This window comes from Mobula birostris, chromosome 17 (assembly GCF_030028105.1).
Source record: "Mobula birostris isolate sMobBir1 chromosome 17, sMobBir1.hap1, whole genome shotgun sequence".
In the NCBI taxonomy this organism is placed as follows: Eukaryota; Metazoa; Chordata; class Chondrichthyes; order Myliobatiformes; family Myliobatidae; genus Mobula; species Mobula birostris.
This window is the reverse complement of record NC_092386.1, coordinates 72,872,211-72,890,174: the sequence shown is the minus strand read 5'-3', so window position 1 is coordinate 72,890,174 and position 17,964 is coordinate 72,872,211. Positions and strand designations below refer to the sequence as shown.

At 43.3% G+C, this 17,964-nt stretch overlaps 1 pseudogene; it reads right to left on the bottom strand.

Moving 5' to 3' along the window:
* Window positions 1–16,655, bottom strand: part of LOC140211459 (uncharacterized) — a 177,496-nt pseudogene extending 160,841 nt beyond the window's left edge.
* Window positions 16,656–17,964: the final 1,309 nt, after the last annotated feature.

Here is a 17,964-nt window from a genome sequence, read left to right as displayed (position 1 = left end):
ACCTCTTGCCCATCCTCTGGGTCCCCCCCCCACCTTGTCTTTCTTCCCGGACCTCCTGTCCCATGATCCTCTCGTATCCCCTTTTGCCAATCACCTGTCCAGCTCTTGGCTCCATCCCTCCCCCTCCTGTCTTCTCCTATCATTTTGTATCTCCCCCTTCCCTTCCCACTTTCAAATCTCTTACTAGCTCTTCCTTTTGTTAGTCCTGACGAAGGGTCTCGGCCTGAAACATCGACTGTACCTCTTCCTAGAGATGCTGCCTGGCCTGCTGCGTTCACCAGCAACTTTGATGTGTGTTGCTTGAAATTCCAGCATCTGCAGAATTCCTGTTGTTTGAGCTGCAGCTTCAGATCCTTATGTTCTGTGAGGAGCCGCAGCTTGAGGCTCCTGGTGCAAATGTGGTTATCTGGGATGCTGGAAATCTCCCAGAGTTCCCACATCTCACACGCATCTCCTGGAGCCATTCTCACTGCACTAACTGTGCACAAACAGATGAAGAATAAAGAAGAAAGTTACCAGAAACTAACCTCGCTCAAGGCTGTGCACTAGGGAAATTCTAGGCAGTTTCTAGAGTAGATTACACAGTCAGCACAACATTGTGGGTCGAAGGGCCTGTAATGAGCTGTAAGTTTCTATGTTACGGGTTAAGGCTGTTGAGCCAACACCCCCTCCCCCCCAACTATAACACTGGTCTACTCTAACAAAGGCTGCTCCACCTGTCCCTACCTTATTTTTGTTTGCCCTTGCTAATGAATCACAATACGATCGGGCTGCTTGAAAAACATGGAAGGCCGTGAATGCTTGTCCCTACCAGTGTGGAGCCTCCTCTGTTGACTCAACAGGACAGCCAGAAAAAGCTAAAAGCCCGTAATTTACTTTTTAAATGGCACACGTTCTAGTTTTACTTCAACTGACTAAAGTTGATCATCTTGGATCATATATGTATATTTCTGATCTCAATATTAGTCTTCCTCATCATGAATATCTGGTCAATATTCTGCATCCCAGGGGTAATTCAAAGAGTGATAGATTTTTATTACATGTTTCTGCAGGTACGTTAGCAGTATTTCAATTAGAACAGCCTTCTCTTTGGTATAAACAAATCAAACTTAACTGTCACTGCAAATAATCTGCTGGAGGTTAAATCTAATTTCTTGACATTCAAAACAGTTTCTGAGAATCCAGTTTAACAGAACATTTCTCACAATGCATCAAGCACAAAATCCTCATCCACTGAACTGTATACTAAGAGATCTTATCCACCACCATCAATATGCATCAATGCCCAAATTAGTTATTTATTTAGAGATACAACATGGCTGTTCTGGCCATTCAAGCCATGCAGACAGCAACCCCTGATTTAACCTTAGCCTAATCATGAGTCAATTTACAATGACCAATTAACCTACTAACCAGTACACCTTTGGATAGTGGAAGGAAACTGGGGCACCTGGAGAAAACCTTTGTGTTCCACAGACACGACATATAAGCTCCTTAGAGAGGACGCAGGAATTGAACTCCAAACTGTGATGCCCTGCGCAGTAATAGCGCCCTGCACATTGCCTCGTTACCATGGTGACCACCCCATGGGCAATGCATGATTGGTGTCAAATGAACGTCATTAATCATACGTAGTATTGTAGCTATAATTATCCTCAAGAAACATTCCCATGAGTAAGTCACCTTCTCAAGGAACAAAAAAAAGCTACGGGAGGTACACATTGGTAGGCAGCCTCTCTATATATATATATCCTTTAATATTTTGGGTTGAACCCCTTCATGCAAGACCATAAGATATAGGAGCAGAATTAGGCCATTTGACCCATCGAGTCTGCTCCACCATTTCATTATAGCTGATCCAATATTCCTCTCACCAAACCTTCCGTCTACTTCCCATATCCCTTCATGCCCTGACCAATCAAGAACCTATCAACCTCTGCCTTAAATATACACAGAGACTTGGGCTCCACAGCTGACTGTGGCAAAGAATTCCACAGATTTACCACTCTCTGGCTAAAGGATTTCCTCCTCATCCCCTTTCTAAAAGGATGCCCCTCTATTCTAAGGCTGTGACCTCTGGTCTGAGACTCTCCCACCATAGGAAACATCCTCTCCACATCCACTCTATCAAGGACTTTCAACATTCGACAGGGTTCAATGAGGTCACCCCTCAGTCTTCTGAATTCCAGTGAATGCAGGCCCAGAGCCATCAAATACTCTTCATATGACAAGACATTCAATCTGGAATCATTTGTGTGAACCTTCTTTGAACCCTCACCAGTTCCTGCACATCCTTTCTAAGATAAGGTGCCAAGCCTGATGACGATACTCCGTGTGAGGCCACACCGGTGCTTTATAAAGTCTCAACATTGCATCCTTGCTTTTATATTCTAGTCCTCTTGAAATGAATGCTTACATCACATGTGCCTTCCTCACCACAGACTCAACCTGCAAATTAACCTTTAGAGAATCCTGCACAAGGACTCCCAAGTCCCTTTGCACCTCAAGTTCTTCTATTTTCTCTCCATTTAGACCATACACTTCCGGGCACTATATTCCATCTGCCATTTCTTTGTCCATTCTCCTAATCTTCTGTCCATCTGTAGCCTTCCTACTTTCTCAAAACTACATGCCCCTCCACCTATCTTCATATCATCTGCTGCAAACTTTGCAACAAAGCCATCAATCCCATCACAGACCACTGTGGAACACCACTCGTCACAAGCAGCCAGCCAGAAAAGACCCCCTTTATTCCCACTCTGCCTCCTGCCAATCAGCCACTGCTTTACCCATGCTAGAATTTTTCCTGTAATACCATGGGCTCATATCTAGTGATTCTTGAAAGATCATTACTAATGCCTCTACAATCTCTTCAGTCACTTTCAGAACCCTGGGGTGTACTCCATCAGGTTCAGCTGACTTATCTACCTTCAGACCTTTCAGCTTCCTAAGAACCATTCAGGGTAGGAGGCAGCCAGTGGGAATAGGAGGATTCTTTTCTGGTTGGCTGCCAGTGACTAGTGGTGTTCTGCAGGGGTCGGTGTTGGGACCACTTCTTTTTATTTTATATATCAATGATTTAGATGATGGAATTGATGGCTTTGTTGCCAAGTTTGCAGATAATACAAAGATTGCTGGAGGGACAGGTAGTATTGAGGAAACAGGTAGGCTGCAGGAGGACTTAGACAGATTAGGAGAATGGGCAAGAGAGTGGCAAATGAAATACAATGTTGGAAAATGTATTTAAAGTTACTGACCCTCTCCAGCTGGGATCCTCCGATGATTACTGGCTCATGAACCTCTGGTTTCCCTCTCCTGATGTCTACAATCAGTTTCTGCTCTGCCACAGACTGCATTGATATATTTAAGATCGAAGTTGATCGCTTCCTAATCAGTCAGGGTATGAAAGGATATGGCAAGAAAGATCAGCCATGATGGAATGGTGGAGCAGGCTTGAGGGGCTGAATGGCCTAATTCTGCTCCTACATCTTATGACCTTATTTACATTGAATGAGAAGTTGTTGTTCTGACACCACTCAGACAAATTGTCAATCTCCCTCCTGTACGCTGATTCTTCTCCCCCTTTGAAACAGCCCACAATAGTGGTGTCATCAGCAAACTTGTATATGGTGTTGGAGCTGTACTTAGCCACACAATCATAGGTGTAAAGCAAGTAGAGAAGGGGTAAGCACACAGCCCTGCGGTGCTGCTGTGCTGATGGAGATTGCGGAACAGATGTCTTTGCCAATCCAAACTGACAGGGGTCTACAAATGAGGAAATCCAGGATCCAATTGCACAGGGAGGTATTGAGGCGCAGGACTTGGAGCTTACTGATTAGTCTTGAGGGGATGATGGTGTTAAATGCTGAGCTGTAATCAACAAAGAGCATCCTGATCTGTGCATCTTTGCTGTCCAGATGTTCTAGGGTTGTGTGAACAGCCAACAAGATAACATCTGCTTTAGACCTGTTGCTTCAATAGGCAAATTGGAGTAGATCCGTCTCCATTCAGACAGCAGCTGATATACTTCAACACCATCCTCTCAAAACACTTCATCACTGTGGATGTAAATGCTACCGGGCAATAGTCATTCAGACGCAGGTCTTCAGTATTCGACCAGGTACTCCGTATGGACCGAATGCTTTCCTTGGATTCACTCTCTTGAAGGCAGGCCACACGTCATCTTCAGACACTGAGACCAAAGGATCATAAGACCATAAGACACAGGAGCAGAATTGGGACATTTGGCCCATTGTGCCTGCTCCACCATTCCATCATGGCTGATCCTGGATCCCACTCAACCCCATACACCTGCCTTCTTACCATATTGTTTCGTGCCCTGATCGATCAGGAAACTATCAACTTCCACCTTAAATATACCCATGGACTTGTCCTTCAATGCAGTCTGTGGCAGAGTATTCCACAGATTTACTACTCTCTGGCTAAAAAAAAAAAATTCTCTTTACCTATGTTTTAAAAGGTCACCCTTCAATTTTGAGGCTGTGCCCTCTAGTTCTGGATACCCCCACCGTAGGAAACATCCTCTCTACATCCACCGTACCCAGTCCATTCAACATTCAGTAGGTTTCAATGAGATCCACCTGCATTTCTTCTAAATTCCGGTGAGTACAGGCCCAAAGTTGCCAAACACTCATCTGTTGACCCCTTTCTCCTGAACCTCCTCTGGACTCTCTCCAACGACAACACATCCTTTCTGAGATATTGGGTCCAAAACTGTTGACAATACTCCAAGAACTTACTCGAAGACTCTAACAGATTATCAAGGCAAGATTTCCCTTCAGAAACCATGCTGACTTTGACTTATTTTATCATTAGTCTCCAAGTACCTCAGAATATCTTCCTTAATAATACTTCCCCAACTCTTTTCTGACCACTGAGGTTAGACTAACTGACCCATAATTTCCCTTCTTTTGCCTTCCTCCCTTCTTAAAAAGTGGAGAGACATTTGCAATTTCCCAGTCCTCTGGGACCATGCCAGAATCAAGTGATTCTTGAAAGATCATGATCAATGCATCCGTTATCCCTTCAGCAACCTTGCTCAGGACTCTGGGATGTAGTCCATCTGGTCCAGGTGTCTTATCCACTTTGGGACCTTTGAGTTTGCCCAGCACTTTGTCCTTTGCAGTAGCTCCTGACATTCATGGACCTCTGGCACACTGCTAGTATCTTCCACAGTGAAGACTGATGCAAAGTATTAACTGGTGGTATGTAAACTTCAGTCAGGATCACGGATGAGAATTCCTGAGGCAAATAGAATGATCTACATTTAATCGTTAGTTGTTGTAAGTCAGGAGAACAAGAGGTTGACATAACCCCAAAGTTTTCTCAGGTGTCTCCTTCCACGTTTTCTTTCTGGGGGGTATACTTTATTGGGTAAGAGTAGGCAGACAAGGTCAATCTCCAACATTGTGTTCTGGGTGATGATATCTTTTGGATACCCGGTGTCTTCCCTATTAAGCCTTTGTCCAATGTTGCAAGGTGGTGGGCCACTGATGTCCCAGTTACTAACATATATTCAAGGTAGGAACAGACATGAGGATTTCTTTAACCAAGCTATCAATAAGTCATTGGAGTATACCAGGGGCCAAACCCAGCCCCAATGGCAGCTGTTTGTATCGAAACAGGCCTCTGTGTGAGTTGATTGTGGTAACCTCCCGAACGTCTTCATCCAGAGTGACCTGATTGTAACAGGTGTGTTTCAGGTCGAGTGTTGAGAACTGTTAGCCTCCCGACAGGGTTACATACAATCCCTCAATAGTAATCGATAGGCACTTACTTTTGTCACAGGGTTTGCAGTCAATTTGTTGTTGCCACAGATGCAAACTGACCTGTCAAACTTTTGGACAACAATCAAGTTATCTCTCCAATACAATTGGCAACTAATGATTGGGCCAACCACTCTGAGTCTTGTCGTAGCGACATCCAAAAATGGATTGGGTGCTTGTAATAGAACAACCATTCTTGTTTTGATTCTCATTGCCAAGCGTAGTGTACGCTCAAAGCAAGAATGACAACAGAGTAGTAGGATTAAACGTTTCTACTGGATTAAGCATTCCTTGTAGCCATTGTACACACTGGGCAATGTACAGTGTGAGAGTGATGGACCGGGCCCACTGAATCAAAAACACATGCACTCAAAGGCCCACGTGAGAAAGAGAGAGAGCCCTCAGCACTCAGGAAGCACGGTTGATTCACTACACGATCAGACACACGCACACTAATTTACCACATTCTCACATCGATCTGATATGGTTCAACCACAACCATCAGGTTCTCTCTCCCATACAAAGGGAAATCAACATGGAAACGAGTGAACTGTCTGGTCTGTCCAGAAGATACGCTGTGTCATTGGTAAAACTCAGCAAGTTCACATACCTCATTTTTAATGATTAATTCCAGATTTTTCACCTGATCTCTTGAAGTCAGATTGTAGAGATTTTCCTGAAGGTCATCACGGTCACATGGGGTGTAAGGAATAAACTTGTCCTCCTGATGAAGAAAAATGACAGGCTCCTCTCGCACATTGAGGTAAATAATTTCCTAGTAAATTGAGGTTGTGGAAAAACAAGTTTTGATAAATGGTCAGACTTGAAAACATACTCCATAGAAACATATCCTTTCACCCGATGAGTTCATGATGACCATCAAGCACCCATTTTTATACTAATCGGGGACACCTCTTTTTCCCTTATTAGGGGAACAGAGGGAGCCTGTGGTATGTCAAATTACCAGCTGAACAAATAGTCTTTGGGGTACTGCAAGTCTGTGTCTTTACTACTGCTTTGCTGCATGCTTGAGTGGCCGGTAGGGGAGGGGGTGCCGTTGCTTTGCTGCTGCTTATGCATGGGAGGAGGGGAGCTGTGGGGGCTTTGGGGTTCTAACATTTAACTGTCACTGCTCTAAAAAACTATCTCTTCGGTGTTCAACAAACCCACTCTTTTGAGATCCATTACCAACCTGATTTTCCCAATCGACCTGCATGTTAAAATCCCCCACGACTACTATATCATTGCCCTTTTGACTCACCTTTTCTATTTCCTGTTGTAACCTGTGGTTCACCTCCCAGCCACTGTTGGGAGGCCTGTATATAATTGCTATCAATACCCTTTTACACTTGCAGTTTCTTAAATCAACCCACAAGGATTCAACATCTTCCAATCCTGTATCACATCTTTCTACTTTTGATGCCATTCTTTACCAGTAGAGCCACACCACCCCCTCTGCCTACCTTCCTATTCCTCCGATACAACGTGTAACCTTGGACATTCAGCTCCCAACTACAACCATCCTTCAGCCACGATTCAGTGATGGCCACATCATCATACCTGGCAATCTGTAATATTGCAACAAGATCATCCACCTTATTTCTTATACTACCTGCACTAGATACAACACCTTGAGTACCATATTTGCTGTCCTTTCTGATTCGGCATCCCTAATGATTTGATATTCAGCCTGTTGGCTGCAACTAAGACCCATCACCTGCCTGCCCTTCCTGACAGTCTGACTGCATACTATCTTTACTTTTTTTCCATCTGTCCTACCCTGAATCCCTTCACTCTGGTTCCCAGACCCTGCCAAATTAGCTTAAACATTCCCCAACAGCTCTAACAAACCTGCCCGGGAGAATATTGGTCTCCCTCAGGTTCAGGTGCAACCCGTCACTTTTGAACAGGTCACGCCTCCCCCAGAAGAGATCCCAATAATCCAAGAACCTGAAGCCCTGCCCCCTGCACCAGCTTCTCAGCCCGCATTTATCTGCCAGATCATCCTGTTTCTACCCTAACTGGTGCGTGGCACAGGCAGCAATCCAGAAATTACTACCCGGGAGGTCCTGCTTCTCAGCTTTCTACCTAGTTCTCTAAATTCTCTTTTCAGGACCTCATTGTTTTTCCTTCCTATGTTATTGGTACCAATATGTACCAAGACATCTGGCTGCTCCCTATCCCTCTCCAAAATGTTGTGGACACAGTCTGAGACATCCTTGACCCTGGCACCTGGGAGGCAACATACCATCCAGGTATCTCATTCACATCCATATGTGTGGCATCTTATCAAACGCCTTCTGAAAATCAAAGCAAATGACGTCCACTGCCTCTCCTTTGTCCACCCTGCTTGTTACATCCTCAAAGAATTGATTTGTCAGGCAAGATTTCCCTTTCCAGAAACCATGATGACTCGGACTTATTTTATCATTAGTCTTCAAATACCCCGAAACCTCATCCTTAAAAATAGACTCCAACACTTTCCCAACCAGAGGTTAGGCTAACTAGCCTATAATTTCCTTTCTCTTGCCTTCCTCTCTTCTTAAAGTGCAGCACCTTGTCAAAGGCCTTCTGAAAATACAGGTAAACAAAATCCACTTAACTTTTCCTTGCCTATTTTGTCTGGTATTTCCTTAAAGAATTTTAACAGGTTTGTCAGACAAGATTTCCCCTGAATGCTGGCTTTGGCTTATTTAATCATGTGCCTTCAAGTGTCCCAAAAGCTCTTTCTGGCTTAATCCTGTCCCACTCAGCAATACCCAAACCACTTAAACCTAACTTCTTCTTAAGGCCACTGCCATGTGCCTAATGCTCTCAAGTGCCGCCAAGTGTCCTGACTGATCCTGCCTGCTTTTTGGATCTCACACTTTTTGGATCTCACACTCAATCACCACAAGTGATGGTTCACATCTCAAGCCTGCTAAATACACCAACCAAAATTCTGTCAATACACAAACATCTGTGACTTCTGTTTTTCTGTCTAGACCAGCTGGAGGAACATGACTCAGCACTGAACACATTTCTCACCTGATTTCCTTCTTCTTTTAGTTTTTGTAATACTATCTGGAAGCCATTCAGTGTTGTTTGCCCCATGCCATATACAGAATAGCCGAGCTGAATCGGTCAAAAATTTGGTGCTCCATAACTCTTCAGCGTAAGAAGAACATCGATTTTGTCATTGAGATCATTAATCATAAAGTATTTCCCCTGAAATGATGCAGAATGAAGCATTCTATCAATAGTTAGTCATGGAACTGTAGATAATCATACTCACTCATAAGTCAATGCAGAACATGAAAGGCTTGTTTTATCTTCTTTACAAATATACTAACAATTAGGTATTGGGTTTAGTTTATGAATTTACAATTTTGTCTTGAATGCGCTCAAATGGAAATAAAATGTGTGATTTATTTATGGAAACTACATGAGCCTGAGCCCCAGTAACAGTTCATCTGTTATGCAGCACATCGTATGACATACTGTAAGCGATCATAGTCTTTCCATGACCATGATTGTTTTTGGCAAATTTTTCCACAGAAGTGGTTTGCCATTGCCTTCTTCTGAGCAGTGTCTTTACAAAATGGGTGATCCCACCATTATCAATCCTCTTCACTGATGTTAGTGGTCACATAACCAGGACTTGCGATATGTACCAGCCGCTCATATGACCATCCATCACCCGTTCCCAGGGCTTCACATGACCTTGACTGGGGGGGAGGGGGGGTGGCTAAGCAGGTGTTACACCTTGCCCAATTGTGACCTGCAGTCTAGCGGAGGGTAGAAGTGCCTTTCACCTCCTTGGGTAAGGACGTATCCCTGCCCCCCACGCAACAGTGATTGTAGTCCCTCCATAATAGTCAATCCCTCCACATTGTGATTCCCTCCAGAAAGAAAAATAACTCTTAAAAAAAATCTGGCTCCAGGATTCTTCCACTAAGAAACCAGAGTTGGATTCAGGAGCAGACACAGAATGCTAATTTGTCTTAATGGAAACAAACCAGTGTTTTCTTTCAATATCTGGCCCAATAGCTGAAGTCAAAGGGAGAGAACTAGGGCAGAAGGTTACACTGAATGGCTATCGAAAACGTCAGATCCTAACTTTCAGAAAAAGAAATGTAAAGCAGGAGAAAATTGTGCAGATGTTCCAGCAGACTGAATATTGTTTTCTTTATTCAAGGTGCATTCGCCATGATTAAGGCTGCTTCTGATGACATTTCAGAACAAACAATCAAGTAATTCCCCAGTCAAACAACCTTGGTGATTACAATACCTTAAATGGTTTGGATTGATTTGATTGGGAGATATTATTAGATTTTACTTTGCCATTTTTTAAATAAATGGTTTACCGAATAAATGGACCTTGCCTACTGTACTGAGAACCACCCACCCTATCTCCAATATATGGACAGAAACAGTACAAGCAAGAGGCCAACACAATCCAACATCCCACCCACCCCAAATACTCTCTCGTCTCCCTCTTCCATTAGGCAGAAGATTATAAAAAAGCCTGAAAGTATGTACCACCAGGCTTAGGGCAACTTTTACTCCACTGTTACTAACTATTGAATGGTTCCCTAAGGTAGACCCGCGATGTCACCATTGTGACCTTGTGTCTCATTATCCACCTGCACTATCTCTGTATGGTAACACCTTGTTATTACCTTATGCTGTACTACCTCAGTGCACTGTGGTAATGAATTGATCTGTATGTATTAGGGTTTTTCCACTGTCCCTCAGTACATATGACAATAGTAAACCAGCTTATCAATTACTTAGTACTGTAATTGCGACTTGATGAATGATGCGGCTACGAAGGGTGGGGGAGCGTGAGAGTGGGACCTAAAGGTCAGAATGACCTGGATGAGTTGCAGATAAACAGTGGCTGCAACAATCACATGTATAGTGGTTTCTTGACAAACAAACCAAAACCACTGGGAGAACTGAGCGAAGGACTCGACACTGTCTGATATGCCACCAAAGTTCCAAGCCAACAAAAGTACGCTTGATCCTTTATTACAAAACCAGCAAAGACAAACGTTATAGCAATAAAACATTAATGAAACTAGTGCAGCAATAGTGAGATATGTAACACAAGAAAAATAAGCAAAGTTAATTAGCCAAATTCACCATAAAGAGGTCAACAAAAAAGCAGCCATGTTGTCTACCAAGTCTCTCACTAAAAACTAACTGCAGAAAGTGTGAATACGTGACTATGCTCAGCGGTTCTACCATGTCCAACCCATGTGACACACTACCATAACCCATAATAAACTCACAACACAAAATACAATACAGACAGAAACTAGTGACATGGCTCCTGCATCCCACCCCCTAATAATTACAACTACATGGTACAAACATAGGAGATCTGAAACCTTCAGGAATAAACATCTTATTATTTATGCAAATGTCCTCGTTCTTCAAGCCAAGTCATGTAACAGTTTTCTAGGCCAGAGGTTATTAGAACTTAGCTCAGTACAGAGTGATCAGGTCAGTAAGTCATTCTAAATTGTTTGGAGTCTTCCCCAATCAGAAGTCCTGGGTGAACCATGAGATCTGAAATTGGCTGAGGACCAGATCAGAGACATCCAAGTCTGGAGATCAAGAATGCTGTACGAGGTGCAGGTATGAACTCTGGAAAGCTATCTCATAGGCAAAGTGGAGATTTTGGACCAAACTAGAATGAATGAGGGTTGCTCGACAGCTGTGGCAGGATTTGATTGCTATAACTTCCTACAAAGTTGAATCAAGTGACATGGATGACATTGCTTCGCTTCCAGATGCTTCCTTCTATGCTTGCTTTGACCATTAGAACATGGAGAAACCATCACACTCTCACATCTCCTGATGATCCTTTGATCCCAGTATCTGACATTGACAAGGGGGCTACTTTCAGCAGGGCAAATGCAAGGAAAGAATCCAGAACGGACAGGGTACCTGGCCTGTGTTGACCAACTGGCTGGTGTGTTCACTGATATCTTTAACTGCTCACTTTAGCAGTGTGTGGTACCCACCTGCTTCAAGCAGCTTCAATTATACCAGTGCCCAAGAAGAGTGCGGTGATCTGCATCAATGACTGTCATCCAGTTGCACTTGCATTCACAGTGATGAAGTGTTTTGAGAGGCTGGTGATGAAACACATCAACTCTGCCTGAGAGGAGAACTGAATCCACTCCAACTTGCTACTAGAGCAACAGATATACACACAACTCTGGAACAACTGGACAGGATGCATACATCAGGATGCTCTTTATCAATTACAGTTCAGCAATTAATATCGTCATTCCCTCAAAGCTAACGAACATGCTCTAAGACCTGGGCCTCAATACCTCCTTGTGCAACTGGAGGTTTGATTTCCTCACTTGCAGACTCCAATCAAGTTGGATTGGCAACATCTCCTCCACAAACTCCACCAGTACAGGTACACCACAAGATTCTGTGCTCAGGCCACTGCTCTACTCATGTTTCACCTATGAATGTGTGGCTAAGCACAGCTCCAATGCCACATTCAAGTTTGCTGATGACACCACTGTTGTGGACCATATCAAATGTGCTAGTGAATTATGTTGGCCAGAAAGAACTAGTCTACAAAATCAGTGATTTTGAATAAATGAAGGACAGTGGAAGCAGACAGACCAATTGCCTTTGTTCTTGCCATGAGGGAGGAGAGGCAGGCTGCCATCTTATGAAGAGACTGTTCTCTATTTTGTGAGCTGAAGTCACTTGGCTTGATCAATCTTTTAAAGCACGATGACGCCTCAGGTAATCTGCTGAACTAGGGATCATTTCCAAATAAGAAGTTATTTGTGAGGTGCTTTTTGGTTGGATATAACATGCAGGTTTGTGACTTTGGGGTCTATATCTGTTCTGAGCAACCCAAGCTGGTTGCTGATGAAGAATGAAGAGTCATAAGTTAGCAATTGCTGGGAAGAAGGCAATAAACGGATACTGGCCTGGAGCAGAGCCAATAAAATGGTGTTAAAGGTCAGACATATGACCTGAGGCCAATGACCCTGTAATGCAATATTTGAATTGGTAAGGAACGAGTATAAAAGCAAACACTTCAACTGTGCTACAGTGATGACTCAGTAAGAGGTTCACCATCATGGATGTTAGCTGCCCCACAGACCAGGAGATTTGAAACAGGACTACAAGGAACTTGTGGCCAACAGCAGAAACTCCTTTCTAACTGGTATTATTTTCACTATTCTTTGACTGCTCATGGAAGGTCAGGAAAACTTAGTAGATGTGCACACAGTTATTTTGTTGCTCAAGTTTGTGTTCTTCCGTTGAGACAATAAAGGTACGTGCCCATAATTACCAATTCTCTCGGCATCTCCCTGATCATTATTACAAGGGGTGATTCTTTTAACAATCAGCCTACAGGAGAGAGATTGAAAATTTAGCTGAGTGTTATCATGACAACCTCCTCTCACTCAATGTCAGCAAGACCGAGGAGCTGATTGTAGACTTTAGGAAAGGGAAACCAAGAGGGTCATGAGCCAGTCCTCACTGGGAGATCAGGGGTGTGGAGGGTCAGCAACTTTAAATTCCTAGGTGTTACTATTTCAGAAGACCTGTCCTGGACCCAGCACGCAAATGCAATTGTGAAGAAAGCACGGCAGAGCCTCTACTTCCTTAGGGGTCTGTGAAGATTTGGCATGACATCTAAAACCTTGACAAACTTCTACAGATGTATAGTGGCTGCATCACGGCCTGGTATGGTGTTTTATACCAGATCATTTCTGACATTCCTGTTACTGTGGTAAGAACTCTTTGACCAACCTTTTTTAAAAATAGTCATAGAACAGTACAGCACAGAGATAGGCCATTCAGTCCATCTAGTTCAGCTGAAACCATTTAAACTGCCTACTCTCATCGACCTGCACCTGGACCACAGCCTTCCACACCCTTACCAACCATGTACCTATCCAAACTTCACTTAAACATTGAAATCGAGCTTGTATGCACTACTTATGCTGTCAGCTCATTCCACACTCTCATGACCCTCTGAATGAGGAAGTTTCCCCTTAAATTTCTCACCTTTCACCTCTGGTGGTAGTCCCACCCAACCTCAATGGGAAAAGCCTGCTTGCATTTACCCTATCTATACTCCTCAATTTTGTATGCCTCTATCAAATTTCCTCTCAATCTTCTACATTCTAAAGAATAAAATTCTAACCTGTTTAACCTTTCCTTATAACTCATATCCTCCTGAGCCCTCAACCTATTTTGAAAACAAGTTTGACATGTATTGGACTTGCTTTCATCTATGATGAGATAAACATCTTCCTTTTGGAACTCTCCTGGTGGCAAGGATGGTGGGGTCTTCAGAAGCAGCAGATGGTTGAGTGTTAACGCTTCCAAATCATTGGGATTGGAGGATGCTTTAGTAACTGGATGACCATTGATAAAAGACTATTTCACAAAAGACTGTGCTGAAACTCTCTTCATCAAGGTTCGGTACCTTCATGGAATTGAGGACCTTTCACACAGACCTCCATGACGTGAGCCAGCTGGGGGATTAAAAATCTGCTTAATTCCTTTCTGAAGGACTGAAGGACTGATTCACTGATACATGAATGGTTCCACTTCTGGATGGTTTCTTCCAACCCCTGCTCAACAAAGTCTGTCGCATTATCAGAGTGCAGTTCATTAACCTGTTCTCACCTTGCTATAAAGCATCAAAGTGCATTAACAAAGAAATCTGTGTCTAAAGAAGATGCCACTTCAATGTACGGCTAGACAGGTAACTATAAGCCCGTAACTCTTCACTGTAATCCTTCTGATCTCCTTAAAAAGTCCAATGTAGTCCACTCCACACAACTGCTGGAAGAACTCAGTAAGCCAGGCAGCGTCAATGGAAAAGAGTACAGTCGACGTTTTGGACTGAGACTCTTCAGCAGGATTAACAAAGGATTAGTTTTAATGGGTAGCTGATCGACAGTACAGACTCATTGGTAGTTACTATGCTGTATCTATGACATTAATGTTAATGTAACTTACAAAATTTATCTACAGTGTGCATTTTAACATCACTGCTGAAACATTTACAGTTCTTAATTATTTACAGTAAACATTGATTTTATTCACCCTTTTCCTTTCAAAATCATGTTATTTAAAGAGTCAACACTCAAATCTCATCCTTTGACCTCAGCCCCCAAAATCTGGAACCACTTGCAACCTCGCTGTGTATCTTGGTTGCCTTGGATCTGAAGCCCTAGATCACAGTCACTTCCCACTTCCTAGCCTCACGGTCATTCCAAGCTGCATATCTCACTGTTTACATGGAAGATCCTGCAGATGCCAGAAACCTTGAGCAAGACACACAAATGCTGGAGGGACTCAGCAAATCAGGCAGCAATCCTATAGAGAGGAATAAACAGTTGACAATTTGAGTCAATCAGGACTGATTATCTCACAGTTTGCTACTCACTACTGCATTGGGGGGATCACCCATGCAGCATACTTGTGAAACTGAGAGGGGGTGAGCAGTGATGAATATTTTGTCAACAAAAAAATTAGTTAAACCACACGACCATCAATCTATGGCTCAGAACTGTTGACGAAATTGGAATCACAACTGGTGTTGGATTATCTGCAATGTGTCACTGATTCAGGCTGGGTATTTGTGGTTTGAACACCGTTTTGAATTGTCAGCACTGCCTGCCCATTGGGGACCACTGCTCAATTATGTGGCATTTACTTTAAAGAGTTGAAATACTCTTCCTGTTGAACTGAAACTGTTTGTTTGTCCTGGTTTAAGTGCTGCAGATGCATGGACAGTTTGCTTGTTACCCATGTTTATTGAGCAGAATATCGCCAGTGTGTTTTGTGAATGCTCTGTGGGTGAACAAAGAGCTTATTGAGAGTTGCACAAGGAGAAAGTAACGGCTAGAACATGTCTCATGCAACCAAGCAAAGTGGCTAATGCCAAGCACTCCTGGCAGGAGATTGCAAGGGGTTTTTGCTACAGAAATGCAGTCCATGAAGCTTGTACTTGCAACGCAGGTAAATACCTGCACCTGTGTGTTTTGTTAATCCCATTCTCATTCTCCTTACTTCCTAACCAAACCCGCCCCCCCCACCCTCGATTCAACAATCCACCTACATACCAGGGGCAATTTATAATGTCCAATTAACTTATCAACCCACATGCCTTCAGAATGAGGGAGGAAAATAGAGCAGTACCGAGGAGAATATGCAAACTCCACATAATCAATACTCAATGTAAGAACTGAAGCCAGATCGCGATGCTCTGAGGTAGCAGCTCTGCTGGCTGCACCATGGTACCTCCTGCTAGCTTATTGTGCCTCTCATTTGGGTGATTTTTGTTTTCGCCTGGATAAAATAGTAGCTAACACATATGCAAACGCTGTCAAAGATTAAGATACAAGTTTCTTGATGGGCACAAACACACCCAGAAATGGGTACCACATTGTTCCCAGCTGCACCACATGAAAGACATTTCTCTAGGATTGTCATTAGTTGTTTTTACATCTACTACGTGGAACTTCAGGGACCACGATAAGACAGTAAATTATTGGTTGGACTAATGGAGGTTTCCTAAATGCACTTTTTAGACTATATACATTTAATATCTAAACTTCATGTTCAAACAAGCTTAAGAAAGGAAAGGACTTACCTGCACAAGGTAATGTTCAGGTAGACGGTCGTTCATGCTGCCAGTGACATAGTGGGCCTTACGAAAGTTATCGTGAACTTGAAATTCTTCCTTCAGATTAGTCCTTAGGATCAAACAGAAAATATTGCTGAGAGGATTAAATGGCACATAGGCCAGTGATTGATAAGAAATAGTCACTCACCTCTACCAGATACTAACCTAAGGCCTCTCAAAGCTACAGTCATGGTTTACTTTCTGCTGCGTTCCAAATGTTACTAAGCGCTTTGTGCATAAAAGTTAAAGAACAAGTTGGATGACAAAGAAATGTACAGTGCATAGACTGTTACTTATTGATCACAATTCCAAACAAACTCATCTCCAGCTTCTAGACCTCAGACTCGGCAACCAATCTGCAACTAGATCCTCAACTTCCTGACAAACAGACTGGTATCAGTCAGGATCAGCAACAACGTCTCGCTAGATTCTGCTCTCACCTGATTTGAAAGTATGCTGATGACACCACTGTAGGGGGCCAGAAATCAGACAGTTTTCAGGAGGGGGGCAGCCAAGTGGCACAGCATCAAGACTAAAAGCTTTCTCTCGAGGTCAGTAAAACAGAAGAGCTCATTATTGACTTCAGGAAGTCAGGTGAAATGTACTCTCTCGTGTGCATCACTGACACTGAGGTTGAGATGGTTGATGCTTCATATTACCAGGCGAAAGCCTCGCCAGTAGCTTGTCCTGGGTCCAGCCATGTAGATGCTGTAGCCAAGAGAACCTCTACTTTTCCCAAAGCCTAGGGCAGCTCAACATGTCTACAATAACCCTTCACAATTTTTATTGATACACCACTGAAAGCATCTTACCCCAAAGCATCACAGCTTGGCACGGTAACTGCTCAGCACAAGCCCACAATAAATCTCAGGGGAAAGTTGCAAACACAGCCCAGTCTCACACAAAAAACACAATCACAGGCTCCACTCCATTAACTGTCTACACTTTCACTTGCCCACCCCACTCTCCCCACTTTTTCGAGGTTGTCATCCTTCCCCCCCCCCCCACAGCCACGTACATCAGGCAGCAGATACAAAAACTTGAGAATGTACAGTACCACCAAGCTCAAGGACAATTGCTATCCCACTAAAAAGGCCTCTTGAAGGGCCCTCTTGCATAAAGAGCTCCTGATCTCTCAACGTACCCTGTCACGGATCTTGCATGTTGTTTAACAAACTCTGTCCCACTTTCTCTGTAACTGTAATTCTGCATTCTGTTACTGGTTTTGTTTTTGTACTGCTTGGATGTATTCTACAATGATTTCTCTGACTGGCTGGCAAACAGAGCCTTTTGTTTATCTCAGCACAAGCAACAATAATAAATTATCTATTAATAAACCAGTTACAGTGACAAAGTGGTATCTCTAAATTCATTCAAGATGGGTTCAAGTTGTACTTGGGCAGAAAATGGTCTGAAATTCAAAGAGGTGTGGACCAATACTTGCTTTGTGGATCCAGAAATGATTTGCCCACAGAAGGCAAAGAGTGGTTGTAGATGGGT